This window comes from Triplophysa dalaica, chromosome 5, assembly GCF_015846415.1.
Source record: "Triplophysa dalaica isolate WHDGS20190420 chromosome 5, ASM1584641v1, whole genome shotgun sequence".
Classification (NCBI taxonomy): Eukaryota; Metazoa; Chordata; class Actinopteri; order Cypriniformes; family Nemacheilidae; genus Triplophysa; species Triplophysa dalaica.
This window is the reverse complement of record NC_079546.1, coordinates 16,863,752-16,889,228: the sequence shown is the minus strand read 5'-3', so window position 1 is coordinate 16,889,228 and position 25,477 is coordinate 16,863,752. Positions and strand designations below refer to the sequence as shown.

Here is a 25,477-nt window from a genome sequence, read left to right as displayed (position 1 = left end):
AACGTTCACGAGCGGGTGCTCCCTGGTGGTCTAGTGGCTAGGATTCGGCGCTCTCACCGCCGCGGCCCGGGTTCGATTCCGGTCAGGGAATGCGCTTTTGGACACCCTCTGGCTGTATTCGTGGGACTTTGAAAAAACAATAACCTTTGAAGGTCTCCAAGGCTTAAAGAGACGCTTCCTTCGAGCCGGATTCGAACCAGCGACCTAAGGAGACCAGTGAGATGCCTACAGTCCTCCGCTCTACAAACTGAGCTATCGAAGGCCCGGATACCGTCTATCGTCTGAGCTATTTTTGGGCCTTGTCAGCGAAGCCCTGGTGGCACGAAAAGGAGCTGAGGAGCAACGAGCCAGCCAGGAGTCGAACCTAGAATCTTCTGATCCGTAGTCAGACGCGTTATCCATTGCGCCACTGGCCCTCTTTGAGGGCACACAGGAAGAACGCAGATCGAGAACAGGCAAAGGGGCTGAAAGAACCCACGCTCTCTGAACAAACCTGTGCCTGGTAATCAAGATTACTTGCAACTTCAAAGCAGATGTGGATTGGAACCCTTACAACTGTCTGACTTAAATTAGCGCACGGCCGTTTCCATGTAAAGCCGAGCCTGGAGTCTCCAGTGTGACATGCAAAGCAATGTCAGAAGTGGGATTCGAACCCACGCCTCCAGAGGAGACTGCGACCTGAACGCAGCGCCTTAGACCGCTCGGCCATCCTGACAGTGTGGCGTTCGGCCTCTCAGCAATCGTGCACCCACCACTTTCGGAATGGAGCCTTAAATGCAGCCGTTCAATGGCACACAGGCCATTTAGAAATAACGTACCGCAAGGAGCGCGATTCCCAGATAGAGGGGACCTTTCCTCCTCACTTTTCGACACATTCACTCTTCGATTTGATGCTTATTCATAAACCATGAGGTCTTGTTTCTATTTTTTGCAAGAATTATATATTTTAAACCAATTGCATTAATGATCAGCCTGTTAAGAGCATTTCCTAATGAACACTGTTTTAAATGGGAAGATAATTTAGAATCTGTTCTGGTATAAATGGCAGGGAACGGATGCATTTTTAGTAGCTTTGTGAGTAATTTGCTCGCGAGAATCCATTTAAATTGTTTACACTTTGTTTGTATGTTCAGTAGATTTTACTTCAAAAAAAGAACATTGACCGCTTTAATTGAACAGCCCTGATTTATGGTAAGGGCTATGTGTATGGCTTCATTATCCCAAGGAGTTTCCGTCCCTTTACCTGTTTCATAAAAAAGTGAACCCTACAGTCATTTGAACTCAGTCCTGCTCCTCATGCGATGCACTAATTGCGCTTTAACATCTCATATGAAATTGATGAATCAGATTTAATGAAAAGTTTTGTGTTTTGTATTTTGTGGTTGTTGTTACTTTTATTTTATAAAACATTGCATACTGAAATGTCAGGCTATTCTGTCACTGAAAACGGTCAGACCAGAGTTGCTCCACTGCGTCCGGCGGACGCTGCAAAAGAATTTAGCGGACAGCGATTTCCTATGTTTTCTCAGATTGCATCACAAGCATGGTCACAAGCAAGAATATCCATTCTTAGAACTCCCCGCAGCCTGTTTATATGTGCAGATCCCTTCCAAAACAAATGTTTGGCCGAAACCAAATGGACAGCTTCCCTGTTATATCAACAAAAAGGCCTAGTCTTTTCACTTTTAACCTTTGCTGTTTACTTAAACATGATGGGTACGCCTCGTTGGCGCAGTTTGGCAGCGCGTCAGTCTCATAATCTGAAGGTCGTGAGTTCGAGCCTCACACGGGGCAGCGTGGTGGGAAATTCTTTTGAACTGACAGACTGGCTATATTAAGGCGACACATCTTTCGGGCTCCCGCGTAGGAACGTTCACGAGCGGGTGCTCCCTGGTGGTCTAGTTGGCTAGGATTCGGCGCTCTCACACGCCGCGGGCCCGGGTTCGATTCCCGGTCAGGGAATGCGCTTTTGGACACCCTCTGGCTGTATTCGTGGGACTTTGAAAAAACAATAACCTTTGAAGGTCTCCAAGGCTTAAAGAGACGCTTCCTTCGAGCCGGATTCGAACCACACCTAAGGATGACCAGTGAGATGCCTACAGTCCTCCGCTCTACCAACTGAGCTATCGAAGGCCCGGATACCGTCTATCGTCTGAGCTATTTTTGGGCCTTGTCAGCGGAAGCCCTCGTGGCACGAAAAGGAGCTGAGGAGCAACGAGCCAGCCAGGAGTCGAACCTAGAATCTTCTGATCCGTAGTCAGACGCGTTATCCATTGCGCCACTGGCCCTCTTTGAGGGCACACCAGGAAGAACGCAGATCGAGAACAGGCAAAGGGGCTGAAAGAACCCACGCTCTCTGGAACAAACCTGTGCCAGGTAATCAAGATTACTTGCAACTTCAAAGCAGATGTGGATTGGAACCCTTACACTGTCTGACTTAAATTAGCGCACGGCCGTTTCCATGTAAAGCCGAGCCTGGAGTCTCCAGTGTGACATGCAAAGCAATGTCAGAAGTGGGATTCGAACCCACGCCTCCAGAGGAGACTGCGACCTGAACGCAGCGCCTTAGACCGCTCGGCCATCCTGACAGTGTGGCGTTCGGCCTCTCAGCAATCGTGCACCCACCACTTTCGGAATGGAGCCTTAAATGCAGCCGTTCAATGGCACACAGGCCATTTAGAAATAACGTACCGCAAGGAGCGCGATTCCCAGATAGAGGGGACCTTTCCTCCTCACTTTTCGACACTTCACTCTTCGATTTGATGCTTATTCATAAACCATGAGGTCTTGTTTCTATTTTTTGCAAGAATTATATATTTTAAACCAATTGCATTAATGATCAGCCTGTTAAGAGCATTTCCTAATGAACACTGTTTTAAATGGGAAGATAATTTAGAATCTGTTCTGGTATAAATGCAGGGAACGGATGCATTTTAGTAGCTTTGTCAGTAATTGCTCGCGATGAATCCATTTAAATTGTTACACTTTGTTTGTATGTTCAGTAGATTTTACTTCAAAAAAAGAACATTGACCGCTTTAATTGAACAGCCCTGATTTATGGTAAGGGCTATGTGTATGGCTTCATTATCCCAAGGAGTTTCCGTCCTTTACCTGTTTCATAAAAAAGTGAACCTACAGGTCATTTGAACTAAGTCCTGCTCCTCATGCGATGCACTAATTGCGCTTTAACATCTCATATGAAATTGATGAATCAGATTTAATGAAAAGTTTTGTGTTTTGTATTTTGTGGTTGTTGTTACTTTTATTTTATAAAACATTGCATACTGAAATGTCAGGCTATTCTGTCACTGAAAACGGTCAGACCAGAGTGCTCCACTGCGTCCGGCGGACGCTGCAAAAGAATTTAGCGGACAGCGATTTCCTATGTTTTCCTCAGATTGCATCACAAGCATGGTCACAAGCAAGAATATCCATTCTTAGAACTCCCCGCAGCCTGTTTATATGTGCAGATCCCTTCCAAAACAAATGTTTGGCCGAAACCAAATGGACAGCTTCCCTGTTATATCAACAAAAGGCCTAGTCTTTTCACTTTTAACCTTTGCTGTTTACTTAAACATGCTGGGTACGCCTCGTTGGCGCAGTTTGGCAGCGCGTCAGTCTCATAATCTGAAGGTCGTGAGTTCGAGCCTCACACGGGGCAGCGTGGTGGGAAATTCTTTTGAACTGACAGACTGGCTCTATTAAGGCGACACATCTTTCCGGCTCCCGCGTAGGAACGTTCACGAGTGGGTGCTCCCTGGTGGTCTAGTGGCTAGGATTCGGCGCTCTCACCGCCGCGGCCCGGGTTCGATTCCCGGTCAGGGAATGCGCTTTTGGACACCCTCTGCTGTATTCGTGGGACTTTGAAAAAACAATAACCTTTGAAGGTCTCCAAGGCTTAAAGAGACGCTTCCTTCGAGCCGGAATCGAACCAGCGACCTAAGGATGACCAGTGAGATGCCTACAGTCCTCCGCTCTACCAACTGAGCTATCGAAGGCCCGGATACCGTCTATCGTCTGAGCTATTTTTGGGCCTTGTCAGCGGAAGCCCTCGTGGCACGAAAAGGAGCTGAGGAGCAACGAGCCAGCCAGGAGTCGAACCTAGAATCTTCTGATCCGTAGTCACACGCGTTATCCATTGCGCCACTGGCCCTCTTTGAGGGCACACAGGAAGAACGCAGATCGAGAACAGGCAAAGGGGCTGAAAGAACCCACGCTCTCTGGAACAAACCTGTGCCTGGTAATCAAGATTACTTGCAACTTCAAAGCAGATGTGGATTGGAACCCTTACACTGTCTGACTTAAATTAGCGCACGGCCGTTTCCATGTAAAGCCGAGCCTGGAGTCTCCAGTGTGACATGCAAAGCATTGTCAGAAGTGGGATTCGAACCCACGCCTACAGAGGAGACTGCGACCTGAACGCAGCGCCTTAGACCGCTCGGCCATCCTGACAGTGTGGGCGTTCGGCCTCTCAGCAATCGTGCACCCACCACTTTCGGAATGGACCCTTAATGAAGCCGTTCAATGGCACACAGGCCATTTAGAAATAACGTACCGCAAGGAGCGCGATTCCCAGATAGAGGGGACCTTTCCTCCTCACTTTTCGACACTTCACTCTTCGATTTGATGCTTATTCATAAACCATGAGGTCTTGTTTCTATTTTTTGCAAGAATTATATATTTTAAACCAATTGCATTAATGATCAGCCTGTTAAGAGCATTTCCTAATGAACACTGTTTTAAATGGGAAGATAATTTAGAATGTGTTCTGGTATAAATGGCAGGGAACGGATGCATTTTTAGTAGCTTTGTCAGTAATTTGCTCGCGATGAATCCATTAAATTGTTACACTTTGTTTGTATGTTCAGTAGATTTTACTTCAAAAAAAGAACATTGACCGCTTTAATTGAACAGCCCTGATTTATGGTAAGGGCTATGTGTATGGCTTCATTATCCCAAGGAGTTTCCGTCCCTTTACCTGTTTCATAAAAAAGTGAACCCTACAGTCATTTGAACTAAGTCCTGCTCCTCATGCGATGCACTAATTGCACTTTAACATCTCATATGAAATTGATGAATCAGATTTAATGAAAAGTTTTGTGTTTTGTATTTTGTGGTTGTTGTTACTTTTATTTTTATAAAACATTGCATACTGAAATGTCAGGCTATTCTGTCACTGAAACGGTCAGACCAGAGTTGCTCCACTGCGTCCGGCGGACGCTGCAAAAGAATTTAGCGGACAGCGATTTCCTATGTTTTCTCAGATTGCATCACAAGCATGGTCACAAGCAAGAATATCCATTCTTAGAACTCCCGCAGCCTGTTTATATGTGCAGTTCCCTTCCAAAACAAATGTTTGGCCGAAACCAAATGGACAGCTTCCTGTTATATCAACAAAAGGCCTAGTCTTTTCACTTTTAACCTTTGCTGTTTACTTAAACATGCCGTGGGTACGCCTCGTTGGCGCAGTTTGGCAGCGCGTCAGTCTCATAATCTGAAGGTCGTGAGTTCGAGCCTCACACGGGGCAGCGTGGTGGGAAAATCTTTTGAACTGACAGACCGCCTCTATTAAGGCGACACATCTTTCCGGCTCCCGCGTAGGAACGTTCACGAGCGGGTGGCTCCCTGGTGGTCTAGTGGCCCTCTTTGAGGGCACACAGGAAGAACGCAGATCGAGAACAGGCAAAGGGGCTGAAAGAACCCACGCTCTCTGGAACAAACCTGTGCCTGGTAATCAAGATTACTTGCAACTTCAAAGCAGATGTGGATTGGATACCCTTAAACTGTCTGACTTAAATTAGCGCACGGCCGTTTCCATGTAAAGCCGAGCCTGGAGTCTCCAGTGTGACATGCAAAGCAATGTCACAAGTGGGATTCGAACCCACGCCTCCAGAGGAAACTGCGACCTGAACGCAGCGCCTTAGACCGCTCGCCATCCTGACAGTGTGGGCGTTTCGGCCTCTCAGCAATCGTGCACCCACCACTTTCGGAATGGACCCTTAAATGCTAGCCGTTCAATGGCACGAAGGCCATTTAGAAATAACGTACCGCAAGGAGCACGATTCCCAGATAGAGGGGACCTTTCCTCCTCACTTTTCGACACTTCACTCTTCGATTTGATGCTTATTCATAAACCATGAGGTCTTGTTTCTATTTTTGCAAGAATTATATATTTTAAACCAATTGCATTAATGATCAGCCTGTTAAGAGCATTTCCTAATGAACACTGTTTTAAATGGGAAGATAATTTAGAATCTGTTCTGGTATAAATGGCAGGGAACGGATAGATTTTTAGTAGCTTTGTCAGTAATTTGCTCGCGATGAATCCATTTAAATTGTTACACTTTGTTTGTATGTTCAGTAGATTTTACTTCAAAAAAAGAACATTGACCGCTTTAATTGAACAGCCCTGATTTATGGTAAGGGCTATGTGTATGGCTTCATTATCCCAAGGAGTTTCCGTCCCTTTACCTGTTTCATAAAAAAGTGAACCCTACAGTCATTTGAACTAAGTCCTGCTCCTCATGCGATGCACTAATTGCGCTTTAACATCTCATATGAAATTGATGAATCAGATTTAATGAAAAGTTTTGTGTTTTGTATTTTGTGGTTGTTGTTACTCTTATTTTTATAAAACATTGCATACTGAAATGTCAGGCTATCTGTCACTGAAAACGGTCAGACCAGAGTTGCTCCACTGCGTCCCGGCGGACGCTGCAAAAGAATTTAGCGGACAGCGATTTCCTATGTTTTCTCAGATTGCATCACAAGCATGGTCACAAGCAAGAATATCCATTCTTAGAACTCCCCGCATCCTGTTTATATGTGCAGATCCCTTCCAAAACAAATGTTTGGCCGAAACCAAATGGACAGCTTCCCTGTTATATCAACAAAAAGGCCTAGTCTTTTCACTTTTAACCTTTGCTGTTTACTTAAACATGCTGGGTACGCCTCGTTGGCGCAGTTTGCAGCGCGTCAGTCTCATAATCTGAAGGTCGTGAGTTCGAGCCTCACAACGGGGCAGCGTGGTGGGGAAATTCTTTTGAACTGACAGACTGGCTCTATTAAGGCGACACATCTTTCCGGCTCCCGCGTAGGAACGTTCACGAGCGGGTGCTCCCTGGTGGTCTAGTGGCTAGGATTCGGCGCTCTCACCGCCGCGGCCCGGGTTCGATTCCCGGTCAGGGAATGCGCTTTTGGACACCCTCTGGCTGTATTCGTGGGACTTTGAAAAAACAATAACCTTTGAAGTCTCCAAGGCTTAAAGAGACGCTTCCTTCGAACCGGAATAGAACCAGCGACCTAAGGATGACCAGTGAGATGCCTACAGTCCTCCGCTCAACCAACTGAGCTATCGAAGGCCCGGATACCGTCTATCGTCTGAGCTATTTTTGGGCCTTGTCAGCGGAAGCCCTCGTGGCACGAAAAGGAGCTGAGGAGCAACGAGCCAGCCAGGAGTCGAACCTAGAATCTTCTGATCCGTAGTCAGTCGCGTTATCCATTGCGCCACTGGCCCTCTTTGAGGGCACACAGGAAGAACGCAGATCGAGAACAGGCAAAGGGGCTGAAAGAACCCACGCTCTCTGGAACAAACCTGTGCCTGGTAATCAAGATTACTTGCAACTTCAAAGCAGATGTGGATTGGAACCCTTACACAGTCTGACTTAAATTAGCGCACGGCCGTTTCCATGTAAAGCCGAGCCTGGAGTCTCCAGTGTGACATGCAAAGCAATGTCAGAAGTGGGATTCGAACCCACGCCTCCAGAAGAGACTGCGACCTGAACGCAGCGCCTTAGACCGCTCGGCCATCCTGACAGTGTGGGCGTTCGGCCTCTCAGCAATCGTGCACCCACCACTTTCGGAATGGACCCTTAAATGCAGCCGTTCATGGCACACAGGCCATTTAGAAATAACGTACCGCAAGGAGCGCGATTCCCAGATAGAGGGGACCTTTCCTCCTCACTTTTCGACACTTCACTCTTCGATTTGATGCTTATTCATAAACCATGAGGTCTTGTTTCTATTTTTGCAAGAATTATATATTTTAAACCAATTGCATTAATGATCAGCCTGTTAAGAGCATTTCCTAATGAACACTGTTTTAAATGGGAAGATAATTTAGAATGTGTTCTGGTATAAATGGCAGGGAACGGATGCATTTTTAGTAGCTTTGTCAGTAATTTGCTCGCGATGAATCCATTTAAATTGTTACACTTTGTTTGTATGTTCAGTAGATTTTACTTCAAAAAAAGAACATTGACCGCTTTAATTGAACAGCCCTGATTTATGGTAAGGGCTATGTGTATGCTTCATTATCCCAAGGAGTTCCGTCCCTTTACCTGTTTCATAAAAAAGTGAACCCTACAGTCATTTGAACTAAGTCCTGCTCCTCATGCGATGCACTAATTGCGCTTTAACATCTCATATGAAATTGATGAATCAGATTTAATGAAAAGTTTTGTGTTTTGTATTTTGTGGTTGTTGTTACTCTTATTTTTATAAAACATTGCATACTGAAATGTCAGGCTATTCTGTCACTGAAAACGGTCAGACCAGAGTGCTCCACTGCGTCCGGCGGACGCTGCAAAAGAATTTAGCGGACAGCGATTTCCTATGTTTTCTCAGATTGCATCACAAGCATGGTCACAAGCAAGAATATCCATTCTTAGAACTCCCCGCATCCTGTTTATATGTGCAGATCCCTTCCAAAACAAATGTTTGGGCCGAAACCAAATGGACAGCTTCCCTGTTATATCAACAAAAGGCCTAGTCTTTTCACTTTTAACCTTTGCTGTTTACTTAAACATGCTGGGTACGCCTCGTTGGCGCAGTTTGGCAGCGCGTCAGTCTCATAATCTGAAGGTCGTGAGTTCGAGCCTCACACGGGGCAGCGTGGTGGGAAATTCTTTTGAACTGACAGACTGGCTCTATTAAGGCGACACATCTTTCCGGCTCCCGCGTAGGAACGTTCACGAGCGGGTGCTCCCTGGTGGTCTAGTGGCTAGGATTCGGCGCTCTCACTGCCGCGGCCCGGGTTCGATTCCCGGTCAGGGAATGCGCTTTTGGACACCCTCTGGCTGTATTCGTGGGACTTTGAAAAAACAATAACCTTTGAAGGTCTCCAAGGCTTAAAGAGACGCTTCCTTCGAACCGGAATAGAACCAGCGACCTAAGGATGACCAGTGAGATGCCTACAGTCCTCCGCTCTACCAACTGAGCTATCGAAGGCCCGGATACCGTCTATCGTCTGAGCTATTTTTGGGCCTTGTCAGCGGAAGCCCTCGTGGCACGAAAAGGAGCTGAGGAGCAACGAGCCAGCCAGGAGTCGAACCTAGAATCTTCTGATCCGTAGTCAGTCGCGTTATCCATTGCGCCACTGGCCCTCTTTGAGGGCACACAGGAAGAACGCAGATCGAGAACAGGCAAAGGGGCTGAAAGAACCCACGCTCTCTGGAACAAACCTGTGCCTGGTAATCAAGATTACTTGCAACTTCAAAGCAGATGTAGATTGGAACCCTTACACAGTCTGACTTAAATTAGCGCACGGCCGTTTCCATGTAAAGCCGAGCCTGGAGTCTCCAGTGTGACATGCAAAGCAATGTCAGAAGTGGGATTCGAACCCACGCCTCCAGAAGAGACTGCGACCTGAACGCAGCGCCTTAGACCGCTCGGCCATCCTGACAGTGTGGGCGTTCGGCCTCTCAGCAATCGTGCACCCACCACTTTCGGAATGGACCCTTAAATGCAGCCGTTCAATGGCACACAGGCCATTTAGAAATAACGTACCCAAGGAGCGCGATTCCCAGATAGAGGGGACCTTTCCTCCTCACTTTTCGACACTTCACTCTTCGATTTGATGCTTATTCATAAACCATGAGGTCTTGTTTCTATTTTTTGCAAGAATTATATATTTTAAACCAATTGCATTAATGATCAGCCTGTTAAGAGCATTTCCTAATGAACACTGTTTTAAATGGGAAGATAATTTAGAATCTGTTCTGGTATAAATGGCAGGGAACGGATAGATTTTTAGTAGCTTTGTCAGTAATTTGCTCGCGATGAATCCATTTAAATTGTTACACTTTGTTTGTATGTTCAGTAGATTTTACTTCAAAAAAAGAACATTGACCGCTTTAATTGAACAGCCCTGATTTATGGTAAGGGCTATGTGTATGGCTTCATTATCCCAAGGAGTTTCCGTCCCTTTACCTGTTTCATAAAAAAGTGAACCCTACAGTCATTTGAACTAAGTCCTGCTCCTCATGCGATGCACTAATTGCGCTTTAACATCTCATATGAAATTGATGAATCAGATTTAATGAAAAGTTTTGTGTTTTGTATTTTGTGGTTGTTGTTACTCTTATTTTTATAAAACATTGCATACTGAAATGTCAGGCTATTCTGTCACTGAAAACGGTCAGACCAGAGTTGCTCCACTGCGTCCGGCGGACGCTGCAAAAGAATTTAGCGGACAGCGATTTCCTATGTTTTCTCAGATTGCATCACAAGCATGGTCACAAGCAAGAATATCCATTCTTAGAACTCCCCGCATCCTGTTTATATGTGCAGATCCCTTCCAAAACAAATGTTTGGGCCGAAACCAAATGGACAGCTTCCCTGTTATATCAACAAAAGGCCTAGTCTTTTCACTTTAACCTTTGCTGTTTACTTAAACATGCTGGGTACGCCTCGTTGGCGCAGTTTGGCAGCGCGTCAGTCTCATAATCTGAAGGTCGTGAGTTCGAGCCTCACACGGGGCAGCGTGGTGGGAAATTCTTTTGAACTGACAGACTGGCTCTATTAAGGCGACACATCTTTCCGGCTCCCACGTAGGAACGTTCACGAGCGGGTGCTCCCTGGTGGTCTAGTGGCTAGGATTCGGCGCTCTCACCGCCGCGGCCCGGGTTCGATTCCCGGTCAGGGAATGCGCTTTTGGACACCCTCTGGCTGTATTCGTGGGACTTTGAAAAAACAATAACCTTTGAAGGTCTCCAAGGCTTAAAGAGACGCTTCCTTCGAACCGGAATAGAACCAGCGACCTAAGGATGACCAGTGAGATGCCTACAGTCCTCCGCTCTACCAACTGAGCTATCGAAGGCCCGATACCGTCTATCGTCTGAGCTATTTTTGGGCCTTGTCAGCGGAAGCCCTCGTGGCACGAAAAGGAGCTGAGGAGCAACGAGCCAGCCAGGAGTCGAACCTAGAATCTTCTGATCCGTAGTCAGGTCGCGTTATCCATTGCGCCACTGGCCCTCTTTGAGGGCACACAGGAAGAACGCAGATCGAGAACAGGCAAAGGGGCTGAAAGAACCCACGCTCTCTGGAACAAACCTGTGCCTGGTAATCAAGATTACTTGCAACTTCAAAGCAGATGTGGATTGGAACCCTTACACAGTCTGACTTAAATTAGCGCACGGCCGTTTCCATGTAAAGCCGAGCCTGGAGTCTCCAGTGTGACATGCAAAGCAATGTCAGAAGTGGGATTCGAACCCACGCCTCCAGAAGAGACTGCGACCTGAACGCAGCGCCTTAGACCGCTCGGCCATCCTGACAGTGTGGGCGTTCGGCCTCTCAGCAATCGTGCACCCACCACTTTCGGAATGGACCCTTAAATGCAGCCGTTCAATGGCACACAGGCCATTTAGAAATAACGTACCGCAAGGAGCGCGATTCCCAGATAGAGGGGACCTTTCCTCCTCACTTTTCGACACTTCACTCTTCGATTTGATGCTTATTCATAAACCATGAGGTCTTGTTTCTATTTTTTGCAAGAATTATATATTTTAAACCAATTGCATTAATGATCAGCCTGTTAAGAGCATTTCCTAATGAACACTGTTTTAAATGGGAAGATAATTTAGAATGTGTTCTGGTATAAATGGCAGGGAACGGATGCATTTTTAGTAGCTTTGTCAGTAATTTGCTCGCGATGAATCCATTTAAATTGTTACACTTTGTTTGTATGTTCAGTAGATTTTACTTCAAAAAAAGAACATTGACCGCTTTAATTGAACAGCCCTGATTTATGGTAAGGGCTATGTGTATGGCTTCATTATCCCAAGGAGTTTCCGTCCCTTTACCTGTTTCATAAAAAAGTGAACCCTACAGTCATTTGAACTAAGTCCTGCTCCTCATGCGATGCACTAATTGCGCTTTAACATCTCATATGAAATTGATGAATCAGATTTAATGAAAAGTTTTGTGTTTTGTATTTTGTGGTTGTTGTTACTCTTATTTTATAAAACATTGCATACTGAAATGTCAGGCTATTCTGTCACTGAAAAACGGTCAGACCAGAGTTGCTCCACTGCGTCCGGCGGACGCTGCAAAAGAATTTAGCGGACAGCGATTTCCTATGTTTTCTCAGATTGCATCACAAGCATGGTCACAAGCAAGAATATCCATTCTTAGAACTCCCCGCATCCTGTTTATATGTGCAGATCCCTTCCAAAACAAATGTTTGGCCGAAACCAAATGGACAGCTTCCCTGTTATATCAACAAAAGGCCTAGTCTTTTCACTTTTAACCTTTGCTGTTTACTTAAACATGCTGGGTACGCCTCGTTGGCGCAGTTTGGCAGCGCGTCAGTCTCATAATCTGAAGGTCGTGAGTTCGAGCCTCACACGGGGCAGCGTGGTGGGAAATTCTTTTGAACTGACAGACTGGCTCTATTAAGGCGACACATCTTTCCGGCTCCCGCGTAGGAACGTTCACGAGCGGGTGCTCCCTGGTGGTTTAGTGGCTAGGATTCGGCGCTCTCACCGCCGCGGGCCCGGGTTCGATTCCCGGTCAGGGAATGCGCTTTTGGACACCCTCTGGCTGTATTCGTGGGACTTTGAAAAAACAATAACCTTTGAAGGTCTCCAAGGCTTAAAGAGACGCTTCCTTCGAACCGGATTCGAACCAGCGACCTAAGGATGACCAGTGAGATGCCTACAGTCCTCCGCTCTACCAACTGAGCTATCGAAGGCCCGGATACCGTCTATCGTCTGAGCTATTTTTGGGCCTTGTCAGCGGAAGCCCTCGTGGCACGAAAAGGAGCTGAGGAGCAACGAGCCAGCCAGGAGTCGAACCTAGAATCTTCTGATCCGTAGTCAGACGCGTTATCCATTGCGCCACTGGCCCTCTTTGAGGGCACACAGGAAGAACGCAGATCGAGAACAGGTAAAGGGGCTGAAAGAACCCACGCTCTCTGGAACAAACCTGTGCCTGGTAATCAAGATTACTTGCAACTTCAAAGCAGATGTGGATTGGAACCCTTACACTGTCTGACTTAAATTAGCGCACGGCCGTTTCCATGTAAAGCCGAGCCTGGAGTCTCCAGTGTGACATGCAAAGCAATGTCAGAAGTGGGATTCGAACCCACGCCTCCAGAGGAGACTGCGACCTGAACGCAGCGCCTTAGACCGCTCGGCCATCCTGACAGTGTGGGCGTTCGGCCTCTCAGCAATCGTGCATCCACCACTTTCGGAATGGACCCTTAAATGCAGCCGTTCAATGGCACACAGGCCATTTAGAAATAACGTACCGCAAGGAGCGCGATTCCCAGATAGAGGGGACCTTTCCTCCTCACTTTTCGACACTTCACTCTTCGATTTGATGCTTATTCATAAACCATGAGGTCTTGTTTCTATTTTTTGCAAGAATTATATATTTTAAACCAATTGCATTAATGATCAGCCTGTTAAGAGCATTTCCTAATGAACACTGTTTTAAATGGGAAGATAATTTAGAATGTGTTCTGGTATAAATGGCAGGGAACGGATGCATTTTTAGTAGCTTTGTCAGTAATTTGCTCGCGATGAATCCATTTAAATTGTTACACTTTGTTTGTATGTTCAGTAGATTTTACTTCAAAAAAAGAACATTGACCGCTTTAATTGAACAGCCCTGATTTATGGTAAGGGCTATGTGTATAGCTTCATTATCCCAAGGAGTTTCCGTCCCTTTACCTGTTTCATAAAAAAGTGAACCCTACAGTCATTTGAACTAAGTCCTGCTCCTCATGCGATGCACTAATTGCGCTTTAACATCTCATATGAAATTGATGAATCAGATTTAATGAAAAGTTTTGTGTTTTGTATTTTGTGGTTGTTGTTACTCTTATTTTATAAAACATTGCATACTGAAATGTCAGGCTATTCTGTCACTGAAAACGGTCAGACCAGAGTTGCTCCACTGCGTCCGGCGGACGCTGCAAAAGAATTTAGCGGACAGCGATTTCCTATGTTTTCTCAGATTGCATCACAAGCATGGTCACAAGCAAGAATATCCATTCTTAGAACTCCCCGCATCCTGTTTATATGTGCAGATCCCTTCCAAAACAAATGTTTGGCCGAAACCAAATGGACAGCTTCCCTGTTATATCAACAAAAGGCCTAGTCTTTTCACTTTTAACCTTTGCTGTTTACTTAAACATGCTGGGTACGCCTCGTTGGCGCAGTTTGGCAGCGCGTCAGTCTCATAATCTGAAGGTCGTGAGTTCGAGCCTCACACGGGGCAGCGTGGTGGGAAATTCTTTTGAACTGACTGACTGGCTCTATTAAGGCGACACATCTTTCCGGCTCCCGCGTAGGAACGTTCACGAGCGGGTGCTCCCTGGTGGTCTAGTGGCTAGGATTCGGCGCTCTCACCGCCGCGGCCCGGGTTCGATTCCCGGTCAGGGAATGCGCTTTTGGACACCCTCTGGCTGTATTCGTGGGACTTTGAAAAAACAATAACCTTTGAAGGTCTCCAAGGCTTAAAGAGACGCTTCCTTCGAACCGGATTCGAACCAGCGACCTAAGGATGACCAGTGAGATGCCTACAGTCCTCCGCTCTACCAACTGAGCTATCGAAGGCCCAGATACCGTCTATCGTCTGAGCTATTTTTGGGCCTTGTCAGCGGAAGCCCTCGTGGCACGAAAAGGAGCTGAGGAGCGACGAGCCAGCCAGGAGTCGAACCTAGAATCTTCTGATCCGTAGTCAGACGCGTTATCCATTGCGCCACTGGCCCTCTTTGAGGGCACACAGGAAGAACGCAGATCGAGAACAGGCAAAGGGGCTGAAAGAACCCACGCTCACTGGAACAAACCTGTGCCTGGTAATCAAGATTACTTGCAACTTCAAAGCAGATGTGGATTGGAACCCTTACACTGTCTGACTTAAATTAGCGCACGGCCGTTTCCATGTAAAGCCGAGCCTGGAGTCTCAGTGTGATGTGCAAAGCAATGTCAGAAGTGGGATTCGAACCCACGCCTCCAGAGGAGACTGCGACCTGAACGCAGCGCCTTAGACCGCTCGGCCATCCTGACAGTGTGGGCGTTCGGCCTCTCAGCAATCGTGAACACACCACTTTCGGAATGGACCCTTAAATGCAGCCGTTCAATGGCACACAGGCCATTTAGAAATAACGTACCGCAAGGAGCGGGATTCCCAGATAGAGGGGACCTTTCCTCCTCACTTTTCGACACTTCACTCTTCGATTTGATGCTTATTCATAAACCATGAGGTCTTGTTTCTATTTTTTGCAAGAATTATATATTTTAAACCAATTGCATTAATGATCAGCCTGTTAAGAGCATTTCCTAATGAACACTGTTTTAAATGGGAAGATAATTTAGAATGTGTTCTGGTATAAATGGCAGGGAACGGATGCATTTTTAGTAGCTTTGTCAGTAATTTGCTCGCGATGAATCCATTTAAATTGTTACACTTTGTTTGTATGTTCAGTAGATTTTACTTCAAAAAAAGAACATTGACCGCTTTAATTGAACAGCCCTGATTTATGGTAAGGGCTATGTGTATGGCTTCATTATCCCAAGGAGTTTCCGTCCCTTTACCTGTTTCATAAAAAAGTGAACCCTACAGTCATTTGAACTAAGTCCTGCTCCTCATGCGATGCACTAATTGCGCTTTAACATCTCATATGAAATTGATGAATCAGATTTAATGAAAAGTTTTGTGTTTTGTATTTTGTGGTTGTTGTTACTTTTATAAAACATTGCATACTGAAATGTCAGGCTATTCTGTCACTGAAAACGGTCAGACCAGAGTTGCTCCACTGCGTCCGGCGGACGCTGCAAAAGAATTTAGCGGACAGCGATTTCCTATGTTTTCTCAGATTGCATCACAAGCATGGTCACAAGCAAGAATATCCATTCTTAGAACTCCCCGCATCCTGTTTATATGTGCAGATCCCTTCCAAAACAAATGTTTGGCCGAAACCAAATGGACAGCTTCCCTGTTATATCAACAAAAGGCCTAGTCTTTTCACTTTTAACCTTTGCTGTTTACTTAAACATGCTGGGTACGCCTCGTTGGCGCAGTTTGGCAGCGCGTCAGTCTCATAATCTGAAGGTCGTGAGTTCGAGCCTCACACGGGGCAGCGTGGTGGGAAATTCTTTTGAACTGACAGACTGGCTCTATTAAGGCGACACATCTTTCCGGCTCCCGCGTAGGAACGTTCACGAGCGGGTGCTCCCTGGTGGTCTAGTGGCTAGGATTCGGCGCTCTCACCGCCGCGGCCCGGGTTCGATTCCCGGTCAGGGAATGCGCTTTTGGACACCCTCTGGCTGTATTCGTGGGACTTTGAAAAAACAATAACCTTTGAAGGTCTCCAAGGCTTAAAGAGACGCTTCCTTCGAACCGGATTCGAACCAGCGACCTAAGGATGACCAGTGAGATGCCTACAGTCCTCCGCTCTACCAACTGAGCTATCGTAGGCCCGAATACCGTCTATCGTCTGAGCTATTTTTGGGCCTTGTCAGCGGAAGCCCTCGTGGCACGAAAAGGAGCTGAGGAGCAACGAGCCCGCCAGGAGTCGAACCTAGAATCTTCTGATCCGTAGTCAGACGCGTTATCCATTGCGCCACTGGCCCTCTTTGAGGGCACACAGGAAGAACGCAGATCGAGAACAGGCAAAGGGGCTGAAAGAACCCACGCTCTCTGGAACAAACCTGTGCCTGGTAATCAAGATTACTTGCAACTTCAAAGCAGATGTGGATTGGAACCCTTACACTGTCTGACTTAAATTAGCGCACGGCCGTTTCCATGTAAAGCCGAGCCTGGAGTCTCCAGTGTGACATGCAAAGCATTGTCAGAAGTGGGATTCGAACCCACGCCTCCAGAGGAGACTGCGACCTGAACGCAGCGCCTTAGACCGCTCGGCCATCCTGACAGTGTGGGCGTTCGGCCTCTCAGCAATCGTGCACCCACCACTTTCGGAATGGACCCTTAAATGCAGCCGTTCAATGGCACACAGGCCATTTAGAAATAACGTACCGCAAGGAGCGCGATTCCCAGATAGAGGGGACCTTTCCTCCTCACTTTTCGACACTTCACTCTTCGATTTGATGCTTATTCATAAACCATGAGGTCTTGTTTCTATTTTTGCAAGAATTATATATTTTAAACCAATTGCATTAATGATCAGCCTGTTAAGAGCATTTCCTAATGAACACTGTTTTAAATGGGAAGATAATTTAGAATCTGTTCTGGTATAAATGGCAGGGAACGGATAGATTTTTAGTAGCTTTGTCAGTAATTTGCTCGCGATGAATCCATTTAAATTGTTACACTTTGTTTGTATGTTCAGTAGATTTTACTTCAAAAAAAGAACATTGACCGCTTTAATTGAACAGCCCTGATTTATGGTAAGGGCTATGTGTATGGCTTCATTATCCCAAGGAGTTTCCGTCCCTTTACCTGTTTCATAAAAAAGTGAACCCTACAGTCATTTGAACTCAGTCCTGCTCCTCATGCGATGCACTAATTGCGCTTTAACATCTCATATGAAATTGATGAATCAGATTTAATGAAAAGTTTTGTGTTTTGTATTTTGTGGTTGTTGTTACTTTTATTTTTATAAAACATTGCATACTGAAATGTCAGGCTATTCTGTCACTGAAAACGGTCAGACCAGAGTTGCTCCACTGCGTCCGGCGGACGCTGCAAAAGAATTTAGCGGACAGCGATTTCCTATGTTTTCTCAGATTGCATCACAAGCATGGTCACAAGCAAGAATATCCATTCTTAGAACTCCCCGCATCCTGTTTATATGTGCAGATCCCTTCCAAAACAAATGTTTGGCCGAAACCAAATGGACAGCTTCCCTGTTATATCAACAAAAGGCCTAGTCTTTTCACTTTTAACCTTTACTGTTTACTTAAACATGCTGGGTACGCCTCGTTGGCGCAGTTTGGCTGCGCGTCAGTCTCATAATCTGAAGGTCGTGAGTTCGAGCCTCACACGGGGCAGCGTGGGTCTTTTGAACTGACAGACTGGCTCTATTAAGGCGACACATCTTTCCGGCTCCCGCGTAGGAACGTTCTCGAGCGGGTGCTCCCTGGTGGTCTAGTGGCTAGGATTCGGCGCTCTCACCGCCGCGGCCCGGGTTCGATTCCCGGTCAGGGAATGCACTTTTGGACACCCTCTGGCTGTATTAGTGGGACTTTGAAAAAACAATAAAATTTGAAGGTCTCCAAGGCTTAAAGAGACGCTTCCTTCGAGCCGGATTCGAACCAGCGACCTAAGGATGACCAGTGAGATGCCTACAGTCCTCCGCTCTACCAACTGAGCTATCGAAGGCCCGGATACCGTCTATCGTCTGAGCTATTTTTGGGCCTTGTCAGCGGAAGCCCTCGTGGCTCGAAAAGGAGCTGAGGAGCAACGAGCCAGCCAGGAGTCGAACCTAGAATCTTCTGATCCGTAGTCAGACGCGTTATCCATTGCGCCACTGGCCCTCTTTGAGGGCACACAGGAAGAACGCAGATCGAGAACAGGCAAAGGGGCTGAAAGAACCCACGCTCTCTGCAACAAACCTGTGCCTGGTAATCAAGATTACTTGCAACTTCAAAGCAGATGTGGATTGGAACCCTTACACTGTCTGACTTAAATTAGCGCACGGCCGTTTCCATGTAAAGCCGAGCCTGGAGTCTCCAGTGTGATGTGCAAAGCAATGTCAGAAGTGGGATTCGAACCCACGCCTCCAGAGGAGACTGCGACCTGAACGCAGCGCCTTAGACCGCTCGGCCATCCTGACAGTGTGGGCGTTCGGCCTCTCAGCAATCGTGAACCCACCACTTTCGGAATGGACCCTTAAATGCAGCCGTTCAATGGCACACAGGCCATTTAGAAATAACGTACCGCAAGGAGCGCGATTCCCAGATAGAGGGGACCTTTCCTCCTCACTTTTCGACACTTCACTCTTCGATTTGATGCTTATTCATAAACCATGAGGTCTTGTTTCTTTTTTTTGCAAGAATTATATATTTTAAACCAATTGCATTAATGATCAGCCTGTTAAGAGCATTTCCTAATGAACACTGTTTTAAATGGGAAGATAATTTAGAATCTGTTCTGGTATAAATGGCAGGGAACGGATGCATTTTTAGTAGCTTTGTCAGTAATTTGCTCGCGATGAATCCATTTAAATTGTTACACTTTGTTTGTATGTTCAGTAGATTTTACTTCAAAAAAAGAACATTGACCGCTTTAATTGAACAGCCCTGATTTATGGTAAGGGCTATGTGTATGGCTTCATTATCCCAAGGAGTTTCCGTCCCTTTACCTGTTTCATAAAAAAGTGAACCCTACAGTCATTTGAACTAAGTCCTGCTCCTCATGCGATGCACTAATTGCGCTTTAACATCTCATATGAAATTGATGAATCAGATTTAATGAAAAGTTTTGTGTTTTGTATTTTGTGGTTGTTGTTACTTTTATAAAACATTGCATACTGAAATGTCAGGCTATTCTGTCACTGAAAACGGTCAGACCAGAGTTGCTCCACTGCGTCCGGCGGACGCTGCAAAAGAATTTAGCGGACAGCGATTTCCTATGTTTTCTCAGATTGCATCACAAGCATGGTCACAAGCAAGAATATCCATTCTTAGAACTCCCCGCATCCTGTTTATATGTGCAGATCCCTTCCAAAACAAATGTTTGGCCGAAACCAAATGGACAGCTTCCCTGTTATATCAACAAAAGGCCTAGTCTTTTCACTTTTAACCTTTGCTGTTTACTTAAACATGCTGGGTACGCCTCGTTGGCGCAGTTTGGCAGCGCGTCAGTCTCATAATCTGAAGGTCGTGAGTTCGAGCCTCACACGGGGCAGCGTGGTGGGAAATTCTTTTGAACTGACAGACTGGCTCTATTAAGGCGACACATCTTTCCGGCTCCCGCGTAGGAACGTTCACGAGCGGGTGCTCCCTGGTGGTCTAGTGGCTAGGATTCGGCGCTCTCACCGCCGCGGCCCGGGTTCGATTCCCGGTCAGGGAATGCGCTTTTGGACACCATCTGGCTGTATTCGTGGGACTTTGAAAAAACAATAACCTTTGAAGGTCTCCAAGGCTTAAAGAGACGCTTCCTTCGAACCGGATTCGAACCAGCGACCTAAGGATGACCAGTGAGATGCCTACAGTCCTCCGCTCTACCAACTGAGCTATCGTAGGCCCGGATACCGTCTATCGTCTGAGCTATTTTTGGGCCTTGTCAGCGGAAGCCCTCGTGGCACGAAAAGGAGCTGAGGAGCAACGAGCCCGCCAGGAGTCGAACCTAGAATCTTCTGATCCGTAGTCAGACGCGTTATCCATTGCGCCACTGGCCCTCTTTGAGGGCACACAGGAAGAACGCAGATCGAGAACAGGCAAAGGGGCTGAAAGAACCCACGCTCTCTGGAACAAACCTGTGCCTGGTAATCAAGATTACTTGCAACTTCAAAGCAGATGTGGATTGGAACCCTTACACTGTCTGACTTAAATTAGCGCACGGCCGTTTCCATGTAAAGCCGAGCCTGGAGTCTCCAGTGTGATGTGCAAAGCAATGTCAGAAGTGGGATTCGAACCCACGCCTCCAGAGGAGACTGCGACCTGAACGCAGCGCCTTAGACCGCTCGGCCATCCTGACAGTGTGGGCGTTCGGCCTCTCAGCAATCGTGAACCCACCACTTTCGGAATGGACCCTTAAATGCAGCCGTTCAATGGCACACAGGCCATTTAGAAATAACGTACCGCAAGGAGCGCGATTCCCAGATAGAGGGGACCTTTCCTCCTCACTTTTCGACACTTCACTCTTCGATTTGATGCTTATTCATAAACCATGAGGTCTTGTTTCTTTTTTTTGCAAGAATTATATATTTTAAACCAATTGCATTAATGATCAGCCTGTTAAGAGCATTTCCTAATGAACACTGTTTTAAATGGGAAGATAATTTAGAATCTGTTCTGGTATAAATGGCAGGGAACGGATGCATTTTTAGTAGCTTTGTCAGTAATTTGCTCGCGATGAATCCATTTAAATTGTTACACTTTGTTTGTATGTTCAGTAGATTTTACTTCAAAAAAAGAACATTGACCGCTTTAATTGAACAGCCCTGATTTATGGTAAGGGCTATGTGTATGGCTTCATTATCCCAAGGAGTTTCCGTCCCTTTACCTGTTTCATAAAAAAGTGAACCCTACAGTCATTTGAACTAAGTCCTGCTCCTCATGCGATGCACTAATTGCGCTTTAACATCTCATATGAAATTGATGAATCAGATTTAATGAAAAGTTTTGTGTTTTGTATTTTGTGGTTGTTGTTACTTTTATAAAACATTGCATACTGAAATGTCAGGCTATTCTGTCACTGAAAACGGTCAGACCAGAGTTGCTCCACTGCGTCCGGCGGACGCTGCAAAAGAATTTAGCGGACAGCGATTTCCTATGTTTTCTCAGATTGCATCACAAGCATGGTCACAAGCAAGAATATCCATTCTTAGAACTCCCCGCATCCTGTTTATATGTGCAGATCCCTTCCAAAACAAATGTTTGGCCGAAACCAAATGGACAGCTTCCCTGTTATATCAACAAAAGGCCTAGTCTTTTCACTTTTAACCTTTACTGTTTACTTAAACATGCCGTGGTACGCCTCGTTGGCGCAGTTTGGCAGCGCGTCAGTCTCATAATCTGAAGGTCGTGACTTCGAGCCTCACACGGGGCAGCGTGGTGGGAAATTCTTTTGAACTGACAGACTGGCTCTATTAAGGCGACACATCTTTCCGGCTCCCGCGTAGGAACGTTCTCGAGCGGGTGCTCCCTGGTGGTCTAGTGGCTAGGATTCGGCGCTCTCACCGCCGCGGCCCGGGTTCGATTCCCGGTCAAGGAATGCGCTTTTGGACACCCTCTGGCTGTATTAGTGGGACTTTGAAAAAACAATAAAATTTGAAGGTCTCCAAGGCTTAAAGAGACGCTTCCTTCGAGCCGGATTCGAACCAGCGACCTAAGGATGACCAGTGAGATGCCTACAGTCCTCCGCTCTACCAACTGAGCTATCGAAGGCCCGGATACCGTCTATCGTCTGAGCTATTTTTGGGCCTTGTCAGCGGAAGCCCTCGTGGCTCGAAAAGGAGCTGAGGAGCAACGAGCCAGCCAGGAGTCGAACCTAGAATCTTCTGATCCGTAGTCAGACGCGTTATCCATTGCGCCACTGGCCCTCTTTGAGGGCACACAGGAAGAACGCAGATCGAGAACAGGCAAAGGGGCTGAAAGAACCCACGCTCTCTGCAACAAACCTGTGCCTGGTAATCAAGATTACTTGCAACTTCAAAGCAGATGTGGATTGGAACCCTTACACTGTCTGACTTAAATTAGCGCACGGCCATTTCCATGTAAAGCCGAGCCTGGAGTCTCCAGTGTGACATGCAAAGCAATGTCAGAAGTGGGATTCGAACCCACGCCTCCAGAGGAGACTGCGACCTGAACGCAGCGCCTTAGACCGCTCGGCCATCCTGACAGTGTGGGCGTTCGGCCTCTCAGCAATCGTGCACCCACCACTTTCGGAATGGACCCTTAAATGCAGCCGTTCAATGGCACACAGGCCATTTAGAAATAACGTACCGCAAGGAGCGCGATTCCCAGATAGAGGGGACCTTTCCTCCTCACTTTTCGACACTTCACTCTTCGATTTGATGCTTATTCATAAACCATGAGGTCTTGTTTCTATTTTTTGCAAGAATTATATATTTTAAACCAATTGCATTAATGATCAGCCTGTTAAGAGCATTTCCTAATGAACACTGTTTTAAATGGGAAGATAATTTAGAATCTGTTCTGGTATAAATGGCAGGGAACGGATGCATTTTTAGTAGCTTTGTCAGTAATTTGCTCGCGATGAATCCATTTAAATTGTTACACTTTGTTTGTATGTTCAGTAGATTTTACTTCAAAAAAAGAACATTGACCGCTTTAATTGAACAGCCCTGATTTATGGTAAGGGCTATGTGTATGGCTTCATTATCCCAAGGAGTTTCCGTCCCTTTACCTGTTTCATAAAAAAGTGAACCCTACAGTCATTTGAACTCAGTCCTGCTCCTCATGCGATGCACTAATTGCGCTTTAACATCTCATATGAAATTGATGAATCAGATTTAATGAAAAGTTTTGTGTTTTGTATTTTGTGGTCGTTGTTACTTTTATTTTTATAAAACATTGCATACTGAAATGTCAGGCTATTCTGTCACTGAAAACGGTCAGACCAGAGTTGCTCCACTGCGTCCGGCGGACGCTGCAAAAGAATTTAGCGGACAGCGATTTCCTATGTTTTCTCAGATTGCATCACAAGCATGGTCACAAGCAAGAATATCCATTCTTAGAACTCCCCGCATCCTGTTTATATGTGCAGATCCCTTCCAAAACAAATGTTTGGCCGAAACCAAATGGACAGCTTCCCTGTTATATCAACAAAAGGCCTAGTCTTTTCACTTTTAACCTTTGCTGTTTACTTAAACATGCTGGGTACGCCTCGTTGGCGCAGTTTGGCAGCGCGTCAGTCTCATAATCTGAAGGTCGTGACTTCGAGCCTCACACGGGGCAGCGTGGTGGGAAATTCTTTTGAACTGACAGACTGGCTCTATTAAGGCGACACATCTTTCCGGCTCCCGCGTAGGAACGTTCTCGAGCGGGTGCTCCCTGGTGGTCTAGCGGCTAGGATTCGGCGCTCTCACTGCCGCGGCCCGGGTTCGATTCCCGGTCAGGGAATGCGCTTTTGGACACCCTCTGGCTCTATTAGTGGGACTTTGAAAAAACAATAACCTTTGAAGGTCTCCAAGGCTTAAAGAGACGCTTCCTTCGAGCCGGATTCGAACCAGCGACCTAAGGATGACCAGTGAGATGCCTACAGTCCTCCGCTCTACCAACTGAGCTATCGAAGGCCCGGATACCGTCTATCGTCTGAGCTATTTTTGGGCCTTGTCAGCGGAAGCCCTCGTGGCACGAAAAGGAGCTGAGGAGCAACGAGCCAGCCAGGAGTCGAACCTAGAATCTTCTGATCCGTAGTCAGACGCGTTATCCATTGCGCCACTGGCCCTCTTTGAGGGCACACAGGAAGAACGCAGATCGAGAACAGGCAAAGGGGCTGAAAGAACCCACGCTCTCTGGAACAAACCTGTGCCTGGTAATCAAGATTACTTGCAACTTCAAAGCAGATGTGGATTGGAACCCTTACACTGTCTGACTTAAATTAGCGCACGGCCGTTTCCATGTAAAGCCGAGCCTGGAGTCTCCAGTGTGACATGCAAAGCAATGTCAGAAGTGGGATTCGAACCCACGCCTCCAGAGGAGACTGCGACCTGAACGCAGCGCCTTAGACCGCTCGGCCATCCTGACAGTGTGGGCATTCGGCCTCTCAGCAATCGTGCACCCACCACTTTCGGAATGGACCCTTAAATGCAGCCGTTCAATGGCACACAGGCCATTTAGAAATAACGTACCGCAAGGAGCGCGATTCCCAGATAGAGGGGACCTTTCCTCCTCACTTTTCGACACTTCACTCTTCGATTTGATGCTTATTCATAAACCATGAGGTCTTGTTTCTATTTTTTACAAGAATTATATATTTTAAACCAATTGCATTAATGATCAGCCTGTTAAGAGCATTTCCTAATGAACACTGTTTTAAATGGGAAGATAATTTAGAATCTGTTCTGGTATAAATGGCAGGGAACGGATGCATTTTTAGTAGCTTTGTCAGTAATTTGCTCGCGATGAATCCATTTAAATTGTTACACTTTGTTTGTATGTTCAGTAGATTTTACTTCAAAAAAAGAACATTGACCGCTTTAATTGAACAGCCCTGATTTATGGTAAGGGCTATGTGTATGGCTTCATTATCCCAAGGAGTTTCCGTCCCTTTACCTGTTTCATAAAAAAGTGAACCCTACAGTCATTTGAACTCAGTCCTGCTCCTCATGCGATGCACTAATTGCGCTTTAACATCTCATATGAAATTGATGAATCAGATTTAATGAAAAGTTTTGTGTTTTGTATTTTGTGGTTGTTGTTACTTTTATTTTTATAAAACATTGCATACTGAAATGTCAGGCTATTCTGTCACTGAAAACGGTCAGACCAGAGTTGCTCCACTGCGTCCGGCGGACGCTGCAAAAGAATTTAGCGGACAGCGATTTCCTATGTTTTCTCAGATTGCATCACAAGCATGGTCACAAGCAAGAATATCCATT

The 25,477-nt window shown here is 46.3% G+C and overlaps 60 non-coding genes across 60 annotated transcripts; 25 read left to right on the top strand and 35 right to left on the bottom strand.

Annotated features, from left to right (window-relative positions):
* Positions 1 to 176: 176 nt before the first annotated feature.
* Positions 177 to 262, bottom strand: trnay-gua (transfer RNA tyrosine (anticodon GUA)). Its single transcript is given in 2 exon segments — positions 177 to 212; positions 226 to 262. It is a non-coding gene; the product is annotated as a tRNA-Tyr (tRNA).
* Positions 263 to 343: 81 nt separating this feature from the next.
* trnar-acg (transfer RNA arginine (anticodon ACG)) lies at positions 344 to 416 on the bottom strand. Its single transcript has one exon. It is a non-coding gene; the product is annotated as a tRNA-Arg (tRNA).
* A 216-nt stretch (positions 417 to 632) lies between these two features.
* trnal-cag (transfer RNA leucine (anticodon CAG)) lies at positions 633 to 715 on the bottom strand. The gene has a single exon. It is a non-coding gene; the product is annotated as a tRNA-Leu (tRNA).
* Positions 716 to 1,720: 1,005 nt separating this feature from the next.
* trnam-cau (transfer RNA methionine (anticodon CAU)) lies at positions 1,721 to 1,794 on the top strand. The gene has a single exon. It is a non-coding gene; the product is annotated as a tRNA-Met (tRNA).
* A 93-nt stretch (positions 1,795 to 1,887) lies between these two features.
* On the top strand, positions 1,888 to 1,962 carry trnae-cuc (transfer RNA glutamic acid (anticodon CUC)). The gene has a single exon. It is a non-coding gene; the product is annotated as a tRNA-Glu (tRNA).
* An 86-nt stretch (positions 1,963 to 2,048) lies between these two features.
* Positions 2,049 to 2,133, bottom strand: trnay-gua (transfer RNA tyrosine (anticodon GUA)). The gene is given in 2 exon segments: positions 2,049 to 2,082; positions 2,097 to 2,133. It is a non-coding gene; the product is annotated as a tRNA-Tyr (tRNA).
* An 82-nt stretch (positions 2,134 to 2,215) lies between these two features.
* On the bottom strand, positions 2,216 to 2,288 carry trnar-acg (transfer RNA arginine (anticodon ACG)). The gene has a single exon. It is a non-coding gene; the product is annotated as a tRNA-Arg (tRNA).
* Positions 2,289 to 2,505: 217 nt separating this feature from the next.
* trnal-cag (transfer RNA leucine (anticodon CAG)) lies at positions 2,506 to 2,588 on the bottom strand. The gene has a single exon. It is a non-coding gene; the product is annotated as a tRNA-Leu (tRNA).
* A 999-nt stretch (positions 2,589 to 3,587) lies between these two features.
* On the top strand, positions 3,588 to 3,661 carry trnam-cau (transfer RNA methionine (anticodon CAU)). The gene has a single exon. It is a non-coding gene; the product is annotated as a tRNA-Met (tRNA).
* Positions 3,662 to 3,754: 93 nt separating this feature from the next.
* Positions 3,755 to 3,826, top strand: trnae-cuc (transfer RNA glutamic acid (anticodon CUC)). The gene has a single exon. It is a non-coding gene; the product is annotated as a tRNA-Glu (tRNA).
* Positions 3,827 to 3,911: 85 nt separating this feature from the next.
* Positions 3,912 to 3,998, bottom strand: trnay-gua (transfer RNA tyrosine (anticodon GUA)). Its single transcript is given in 2 exon segments — positions 3,912 to 3,947; positions 3,962 to 3,998. It is a non-coding gene; the product is annotated as a tRNA-Tyr (tRNA).
* A 371-nt stretch (positions 3,999 to 4,369) lies between these two features.
* On the bottom strand, positions 4,370 to 4,452 carry trnal-cag (transfer RNA leucine (anticodon CAG)). The gene has a single exon. It is a non-coding gene; the product is annotated as a tRNA-Leu (tRNA).
* A 1,002-nt stretch (positions 4,453 to 5,454) lies between these two features.
* Positions 5,455 to 5,528, top strand: trnam-cau (transfer RNA methionine (anticodon CAU)). Its single transcript has one exon. It is a non-coding gene; the product is annotated as a tRNA-Met (tRNA).
* A 1,421-nt stretch (positions 5,529 to 6,949) lies between these two features.
* On the top strand, positions 6,950 to 7,023 carry trnam-cau (transfer RNA methionine (anticodon CAU)). Its single transcript has one exon. It is a non-coding gene; the product is annotated as a tRNA-Met (tRNA).
* A 94-nt stretch (positions 7,024 to 7,117) lies between these two features.
* trnae-cuc (transfer RNA glutamic acid (anticodon CUC)) lies at positions 7,118 to 7,189 on the top strand. Its single transcript has one exon. It is a non-coding gene; the product is annotated as a tRNA-Glu (tRNA).
* An 85-nt stretch (positions 7,190 to 7,274) lies between these two features.
* trnay-gua (transfer RNA tyrosine (anticodon GUA)) lies at positions 7,275 to 7,361 on the bottom strand. Its single transcript is given in 2 exon segments — positions 7,275 to 7,310; positions 7,325 to 7,361. It is a non-coding gene; the product is annotated as a tRNA-Tyr (tRNA).
* Positions 7,362 to 7,732: 371 nt separating this feature from the next.
* trnal-cag (transfer RNA leucine (anticodon CAG)) lies at positions 7,733 to 7,815 on the bottom strand. The gene has a single exon. It is a non-coding gene; the product is annotated as a tRNA-Leu (tRNA).
* Positions 7,816 to 8,816: 1,001 nt separating this feature from the next.
* trnam-cau (transfer RNA methionine (anticodon CAU)) lies at positions 8,817 to 8,890 on the top strand. The gene has a single exon. It is a non-coding gene; the product is annotated as a tRNA-Met (tRNA).
* A 93-nt stretch (positions 8,891 to 8,983) lies between these two features.
* Positions 8,984 to 9,055, top strand: trnae-cuc (transfer RNA glutamic acid (anticodon CUC)). The gene has a single exon. It is a non-coding gene; the product is annotated as a tRNA-Glu (tRNA).
* An 86-nt stretch (positions 9,056 to 9,141) lies between these two features.
* On the bottom strand, positions 9,142 to 9,228 carry trnay-gua (transfer RNA tyrosine (anticodon GUA)). Its single transcript is given in 2 exon segments — positions 9,142 to 9,177; positions 9,192 to 9,228. It is a non-coding gene; the product is annotated as a tRNA-Tyr (tRNA).
* A 371-nt stretch (positions 9,229 to 9,599) lies between these two features.
* trnal-cag (transfer RNA leucine (anticodon CAG)) lies at positions 9,600 to 9,682 on the bottom strand. Its single transcript has one exon. It is a non-coding gene; the product is annotated as a tRNA-Leu (tRNA).
* A 1,004-nt stretch (positions 9,683 to 10,686) lies between these two features.
* On the top strand, positions 10,687 to 10,760 carry trnam-cau (transfer RNA methionine (anticodon CAU)). Its single transcript has one exon. It is a non-coding gene; the product is annotated as a tRNA-Met (tRNA).
* A 93-nt stretch (positions 10,761 to 10,853) lies between these two features.
* trnae-cuc (transfer RNA glutamic acid (anticodon CUC)) lies at positions 10,854 to 10,925 on the top strand. Its single transcript has one exon. It is a non-coding gene; the product is annotated as a tRNA-Glu (tRNA).
* An 86-nt stretch (positions 10,926 to 11,011) lies between these two features.
* On the bottom strand, positions 11,012 to 11,098 carry trnay-gua (transfer RNA tyrosine (anticodon GUA)). Its single transcript is given in 2 exon segments — positions 11,012 to 11,047; positions 11,062 to 11,098. It is a non-coding gene; the product is annotated as a tRNA-Tyr (tRNA).
* A 371-nt stretch (positions 11,099 to 11,469) lies between these two features.
* Positions 11,470 to 11,552, bottom strand: trnal-cag (transfer RNA leucine (anticodon CAG)). Its single transcript has one exon. It is a non-coding gene; the product is annotated as a tRNA-Leu (tRNA).
* A 1,005-nt stretch (positions 11,553 to 12,557) lies between these two features.
* trnam-cau (transfer RNA methionine (anticodon CAU)) lies at positions 12,558 to 12,631 on the top strand. The gene has a single exon. It is a non-coding gene; the product is annotated as a tRNA-Met (tRNA).
* Positions 12,632 to 12,724: 93 nt separating this feature from the next.
* trnae-cuc (transfer RNA glutamic acid (anticodon CUC)) lies at positions 12,725 to 12,797 on the top strand. Its single transcript has one exon. It is a non-coding gene; the product is annotated as a tRNA-Glu (tRNA).
* An 86-nt stretch (positions 12,798 to 12,883) lies between these two features.
* On the bottom strand, positions 12,884 to 12,970 carry trnay-gua (transfer RNA tyrosine (anticodon GUA)). Its single transcript is given in 2 exon segments — positions 12,884 to 12,919; positions 12,934 to 12,970. It is a non-coding gene; the product is annotated as a tRNA-Tyr (tRNA).
* An 82-nt stretch (positions 12,971 to 13,052) lies between these two features.
* On the bottom strand, positions 13,053 to 13,125 carry trnar-acg (transfer RNA arginine (anticodon ACG)). The gene has a single exon. It is a non-coding gene; the product is annotated as a tRNA-Arg (tRNA).
* A 216-nt stretch (positions 13,126 to 13,341) lies between these two features.
* Positions 13,342 to 13,424, bottom strand: trnal-cag (transfer RNA leucine (anticodon CAG)). Its single transcript has one exon. It is a non-coding gene; the product is annotated as a tRNA-Leu (tRNA).
* Positions 13,425 to 14,428: 1,004 nt separating this feature from the next.
* Positions 14,429 to 14,502, top strand: trnam-cau (transfer RNA methionine (anticodon CAU)). The gene has a single exon. It is a non-coding gene; the product is annotated as a tRNA-Met (tRNA).
* Positions 14,503 to 14,595: 93 nt separating this feature from the next.
* trnae-cuc (transfer RNA glutamic acid (anticodon CUC)) lies at positions 14,596 to 14,667 on the top strand. Its single transcript has one exon. It is a non-coding gene; the product is annotated as a tRNA-Glu (tRNA).
* Positions 14,668 to 14,753: 86 nt separating this feature from the next.
* Positions 14,754 to 14,840, bottom strand: trnay-gua (transfer RNA tyrosine (anticodon GUA)). The gene is given in 2 exon segments: positions 14,754 to 14,789; positions 14,804 to 14,840. It is a non-coding gene; the product is annotated as a tRNA-Tyr (tRNA).
* Positions 14,841 to 14,922: 82 nt separating this feature from the next.
* On the bottom strand, positions 14,923 to 14,995 carry trnar-acg (transfer RNA arginine (anticodon ACG)). Its single transcript has one exon. It is a non-coding gene; the product is annotated as a tRNA-Arg (tRNA).
* Positions 14,996 to 15,210: 215 nt separating this feature from the next.
* trnal-cag (transfer RNA leucine (anticodon CAG)) lies at positions 15,211 to 15,293 on the bottom strand. The gene has a single exon. It is a non-coding gene; the product is annotated as a tRNA-Leu (tRNA).
* Positions 15,294 to 16,292: 999 nt separating this feature from the next.
* trnam-cau (transfer RNA methionine (anticodon CAU)) lies at positions 16,293 to 16,366 on the top strand. The gene has a single exon. It is a non-coding gene; the product is annotated as a tRNA-Met (tRNA).
* A 93-nt stretch (positions 16,367 to 16,459) lies between these two features.
* Positions 16,460 to 16,531, top strand: trnae-cuc (transfer RNA glutamic acid (anticodon CUC)). Its single transcript has one exon. It is a non-coding gene; the product is annotated as a tRNA-Glu (tRNA).
* An 86-nt stretch (positions 16,532 to 16,617) lies between these two features.
* trnay-gua (transfer RNA tyrosine (anticodon GUA)) lies at positions 16,618 to 16,704 on the bottom strand. The gene is given in 2 exon segments: positions 16,618 to 16,653; positions 16,668 to 16,704. It is a non-coding gene; the product is annotated as a tRNA-Tyr (tRNA).
* An 82-nt stretch (positions 16,705 to 16,786) lies between these two features.
* On the bottom strand, positions 16,787 to 16,859 carry trnar-acg (transfer RNA arginine (anticodon ACG)). Its single transcript has one exon. It is a non-coding gene; the product is annotated as a tRNA-Arg (tRNA).
* Positions 16,860 to 17,075: 216 nt separating this feature from the next.
* On the bottom strand, positions 17,076 to 17,158 carry trnal-cag (transfer RNA leucine (anticodon CAG)). The gene has a single exon. It is a non-coding gene; the product is annotated as a tRNA-Leu (tRNA).
* Positions 17,159 to 18,162: 1,004 nt separating this feature from the next.
* Positions 18,163 to 18,236, top strand: trnam-cau (transfer RNA methionine (anticodon CAU)). Its single transcript has one exon. It is a non-coding gene; the product is annotated as a tRNA-Met (tRNA).
* An 86-nt stretch (positions 18,237 to 18,322) lies between these two features.
* trnae-cuc (transfer RNA glutamic acid (anticodon CUC)) lies at positions 18,323 to 18,394 on the top strand. Its single transcript has one exon. It is a non-coding gene; the product is annotated as a tRNA-Glu (tRNA).
* Positions 18,395 to 18,480: 86 nt separating this feature from the next.
* Positions 18,481 to 18,567, bottom strand: trnay-gua (transfer RNA tyrosine (anticodon GUA)). The gene is given in 2 exon segments: positions 18,481 to 18,516; positions 18,531 to 18,567. It is a non-coding gene; the product is annotated as a tRNA-Tyr (tRNA).
* Positions 18,568 to 18,649: 82 nt separating this feature from the next.
* On the bottom strand, positions 18,650 to 18,722 carry trnar-acg (transfer RNA arginine (anticodon ACG)). Its single transcript has one exon. It is a non-coding gene; the product is annotated as a tRNA-Arg (tRNA).
* A 216-nt stretch (positions 18,723 to 18,938) lies between these two features.
* On the bottom strand, positions 18,939 to 19,021 carry trnal-cag (transfer RNA leucine (anticodon CAG)). The gene has a single exon. It is a non-coding gene; the product is annotated as a tRNA-Leu (tRNA).
* Positions 19,022 to 20,020: 999 nt separating this feature from the next.
* trnam-cau (transfer RNA methionine (anticodon CAU)) lies at positions 20,021 to 20,094 on the top strand. Its single transcript has one exon. It is a non-coding gene; the product is annotated as a tRNA-Met (tRNA).
* Positions 20,095 to 20,187: 93 nt separating this feature from the next.
* Positions 20,188 to 20,259, top strand: trnae-cuc (transfer RNA glutamic acid (anticodon CUC)). Its single transcript has one exon. It is a non-coding gene; the product is annotated as a tRNA-Glu (tRNA).
* An 86-nt stretch (positions 20,260 to 20,345) lies between these two features.
* On the bottom strand, positions 20,346 to 20,432 carry trnay-gua (transfer RNA tyrosine (anticodon GUA)). The gene is given in 2 exon segments: positions 20,346 to 20,381; positions 20,396 to 20,432. It is a non-coding gene; the product is annotated as a tRNA-Tyr (tRNA).
* Positions 20,433 to 20,514: 82 nt separating this feature from the next.
* trnar-acg (transfer RNA arginine (anticodon ACG)) lies at positions 20,515 to 20,587 on the bottom strand. The gene has a single exon. It is a non-coding gene; the product is annotated as a tRNA-Arg (tRNA).
* Positions 20,588 to 20,803: 216 nt separating this feature from the next.
* On the bottom strand, positions 20,804 to 20,886 carry trnal-cag (transfer RNA leucine (anticodon CAG)). The gene has a single exon. It is a non-coding gene; the product is annotated as a tRNA-Leu (tRNA).
* A 1,000-nt stretch (positions 20,887 to 21,886) lies between these two features.
* On the top strand, positions 21,887 to 21,960 carry trnam-cau (transfer RNA methionine (anticodon CAU)). The gene has a single exon. It is a non-coding gene; the product is annotated as a tRNA-Met (tRNA).
* A 93-nt stretch (positions 21,961 to 22,053) lies between these two features.
* trnae-cuc (transfer RNA glutamic acid (anticodon CUC)) lies at positions 22,054 to 22,125 on the top strand. Its single transcript has one exon. It is a non-coding gene; the product is annotated as a tRNA-Glu (tRNA).
* Positions 22,126 to 22,211: 86 nt separating this feature from the next.
* On the bottom strand, positions 22,212 to 22,298 carry trnay-gua (transfer RNA tyrosine (anticodon GUA)). Its single transcript is given in 2 exon segments — positions 22,212 to 22,247; positions 22,262 to 22,298. It is a non-coding gene; the product is annotated as a tRNA-Tyr (tRNA).
* Positions 22,299 to 22,380: 82 nt separating this feature from the next.
* On the bottom strand, positions 22,381 to 22,453 carry trnar-acg (transfer RNA arginine (anticodon ACG)). The gene has a single exon. It is a non-coding gene; the product is annotated as a tRNA-Arg (tRNA).
* Positions 22,454 to 22,669: 216 nt separating this feature from the next.
* trnal-cag (transfer RNA leucine (anticodon CAG)) lies at positions 22,670 to 22,752 on the bottom strand. Its single transcript has one exon. It is a non-coding gene; the product is annotated as a tRNA-Leu (tRNA).
* A 1,005-nt stretch (positions 22,753 to 23,757) lies between these two features.
* trnam-cau (transfer RNA methionine (anticodon CAU)) lies at positions 23,758 to 23,831 on the top strand. Its single transcript has one exon. It is a non-coding gene; the product is annotated as a tRNA-Met (tRNA).
* Positions 23,832 to 23,924: 93 nt separating this feature from the next.
* Positions 23,925 to 23,996, top strand: trnae-cuc (transfer RNA glutamic acid (anticodon CUC)). Its single transcript has one exon. It is a non-coding gene; the product is annotated as a tRNA-Glu (tRNA).
* An 86-nt stretch (positions 23,997 to 24,082) lies between these two features.
* On the bottom strand, positions 24,083 to 24,169 carry trnay-gua (transfer RNA tyrosine (anticodon GUA)). The gene is given in 2 exon segments: positions 24,083 to 24,118; positions 24,133 to 24,169. It is a non-coding gene; the product is annotated as a tRNA-Tyr (tRNA).
* An 82-nt stretch (positions 24,170 to 24,251) lies between these two features.
* On the bottom strand, positions 24,252 to 24,324 carry trnar-acg (transfer RNA arginine (anticodon ACG)). The gene has a single exon. It is a non-coding gene; the product is annotated as a tRNA-Arg (tRNA).
* A 216-nt stretch (positions 24,325 to 24,540) lies between these two features.
* trnal-cag (transfer RNA leucine (anticodon CAG)) lies at positions 24,541 to 24,623 on the bottom strand. Its single transcript has one exon. It is a non-coding gene; the product is annotated as a tRNA-Leu (tRNA).
* Between the last annotated feature and the right edge of the window lie 854 nt (positions 24,624 to 25,477).